The sequence below is a fragment of the Podarcis vaucheri genome, assembly GCF_965113315.1.
Source record: "Podarcis vaucheri genome assembly, chromosome: 5".
Taxonomy (NCBI): domain Eukaryota; kingdom Metazoa; phylum Chordata; class Lepidosauria; order Squamata; family Lacertidae; genus Podarcis; species Podarcis vaucheri.
Window position 1 is genome coordinate 80,689,868 of NC_138763.1, and position 3,142 is coordinate 80,693,009.

Genomic DNA, 3,142 nt, shown 5'->3' on the forward strand with positions numbered 1-3,142 from the left:
TCACGCTGGCCACGTGACCCAGAAGTGTCTCCGGACAGCGCTGGCCCCCGGCCTCTTGAGTGAGATGGGCGCACAAACCCCAGAGTCTGTCAAGACTGGCCCGTTCGGGCAGGGGTACCTTTACCTTTACCTATATAACATTTTCACATAATTTTCTCTTAAACCATAACGTGCTGTCAATTTTACACCCATGTTCCAAAAGCAGCATCTTCACCAGCTTCCATAAAAACAGGAAACTGGCTAAAGAGGGACAGCACTTAAAGGAAATCGGCTGTATTTAAAGGAAAATGAGCATATGGAATTCAAGTGCCTCTGAGCATATGTCCCGGGTTTCTGTCTTTGGTTTTTTAAAAATACTTTTCAAGTTTTCGCATTTCACAAATTTTATACATTTCTCTAATTTTACAATCATTTTGACATTTCAAAACTTCCTTCCCCCTCTTTCTGCAGTTCCTTAAATTTATTTTTAATATCTTCTGCATAGCCAAATTAACTAAATTAAGGTTTTCTTTTCTCCTCCGGAAAAGGAGCGAAGGGGGGCAGAACGCCTCTAGACATGTGCAGAGTGCCTTCCCTTTGTGAGGGGAGCCAATGGTGAAAATGGTGCCAAACGGTGCCTCTGAACATGTGCAGCTCTTTTTCGCAAAAGCTAAAAAGAAACAAATAAGCCAGAACCCACAGATATAGAGATTGCCTCTGAGCTTGTTGCAGCTAGAAGGTTGCATTGAAAAAGGCATCTTATTCAAAACAGATAAATTGCAGTTCGGAAAAACCCCACTACATGCAAACACCTTTTTCTTGCTTTATAGTATCGGCAACTGGCCAATATGCCACTTTCTGGTTGTGAAAAATAGAGCACACATACGGTAGTTGTGGTTAGTACATTTTATGAGCGGAACAAAATTACTTTTTTTCTGCAAGTGTAACTCTCTTTCTAAGCTGAAGACCGTTACGGATAAGTTCAAATTTTAGGTTTCTGCTGGAGTTGGAAATCCATAATCCTTTGGAGATCCACAGGATTCTCATCCCTGTTTTTTAATCTGCTCCAGATGTTTCCTAGCAGCAGTTATTGGGCAGTCTGGTTTGTAAAACTTCGATTCTAGGCCAGAGAGATTTTCAGATTGCCAGTGGTGCATCCATTTGCAAGTGAATACCAAGTGAGCTCGCCCTGCCTAGCTCTTATGCATTCTCTTTGCCTTGCCAGCCGCCTTAAAGAAGACAACAAAGCATACTTCGCCAAACCTTTATTTGGCATTACAAATATATATATATATATATATATATATATATATATATGCAGGTTTTGGTGTCTTCGGGTGTCTTCCCGTGTAAGAGTCGGGGTGTCTGTGCGACGTTTCGACGAGGTCTCACTCGTCATCTTCAGGCTGGTGCTTTCGGCTTCTTGTTATTGGAACAGAGCAGAGTCTGGTGTTTGAGTTCCTATAAATACTGTTGAGGGGTGTGGTGTATAGCCTCCAACGTTCTGGGCAGAGAGGAAGTTCCTAGATTAGTGTGCCTTTTCTTCTTTTGTTCCTTAATTACTTGAGGGATATCTTGGGTGATTTCATGAGTGATATTCTGAATATCACTGGGTGGGTCATTAAGTGTAGATTAGTTGCTAAAGCTTTCGTGTCTTGACCTCTTGAGCTTGTGAAGAGTTTTTCTGAGAAGATGGCTGTGCTGCATTTAGTTGTGCTCTGGCTTGGCTTCGTGTGTAGGGGCGAGCTATGGTTTTGTGCCTTGTGCCAGCCAGATCTGTGTAGGGATTGCAGGGGGGTGCAGCATCCGGAGGTGCCACTATAGTTTGGTTACTGGATGGAGTCTGTAATATGTCTGTGGAGAGGGTCTGGGTTTGGGTCTGGTGGGTTGATTGGTGACGGCGTTCTGTGTGCCTCTGGTTCTGGTGTCGGTTTTTGTGGGGAGGGCTAATTTCCAGATGTCTGGCAGGCGGGACGTGTCGTCACGCTTGTTCATGTTGTGAGGGTGTTTCTCTGTCTCGATGGCTTCCATGATTATTCTCTTGTGGTGATGTTCCATGTTAAAGAGCAATTTGGAATCTGCAAAATTAATTTCGTGTCCTGTTTCTTTCATGTGTTGGAAAAGAGAGGAAGTTTTTTCTTCTTTTTTGACGGCATTCTTGTGTTCTGCGATACGTGCATTTATTCGTCTGTTTGTTTGTCCAATGTACGTGGCTGGCAGACTTTGCAGGGTATTTCATAGACCCCTTGGTTTTCCAGCTGGATTTTGTCTTTTGGGTTTCTGAGGATATTGGCTATTTTTTGGTTGGTGCAGAAGGCTGTTTTGATATTGTGTTTATGGAGGATTTTGCTGATTTTGTCTGTAGTGCCCTTGATATAAGGAAGGAGGGCCATGCCATTGTTTTCTTCTGTGTCTTGGTTTTTGGGGGGTGTTTCTTTTTGGATTAGCTTCGTAACCCTGTTTTTCTGGTATCCATTGGCGATTAACACATTTGAGAGATTCTGTAACTCAGTTGTCAAGTGGTCTTTGTCAGCCAGGCGTTTGGTTCTGGAGATGAGAGTCTTGGCTACGGAGTTTATTTGTGCAGGGTGGTGGTGTGATTGTGCATGTAAGTAGCGGTTGGTGTGTGTTTTTTTCCGGTAGATAGTGTGTCCTAGGGAGCCATCAGGTTTTTTGTAGATTAGGACGTCAAGAAAGGGGAAAGAATCTCTCAAATGTGTTAATCGCCAATGGATACCAGAAAAACAGGGTTACGAAGCTAATCCAAAAAGAAACACCCCCCAAAAACCAAGACACAGAAGAAAACAATGGCATGGCCCTCCTTCCTTATATCAAGGGCACTACAGACAAAATCAGCAAAATCCTCCATAAACACAATATCAAAACAGCCTTCTGCACCAACCAAAAAATAGCCAATATCCTCAGAAACCCAAAAGACAAAATCCAGCTGGAAAACCAAGGGGTCTATGAAATACCCTGCAAAGTCTGCCCAGCCACGTACATTGGACAAACAAACAGACGAATAAATGCACGTATCGCAGAACACAAGAATGCCGTCAAAAAAGAAGAAAAAACTTCCTCTCTTTTCCAACACATGAAAGAAACAGGACACGAAATTAATTTTGCAGATTCCAAATTGCTCTTTAACATGGAACATCACCAC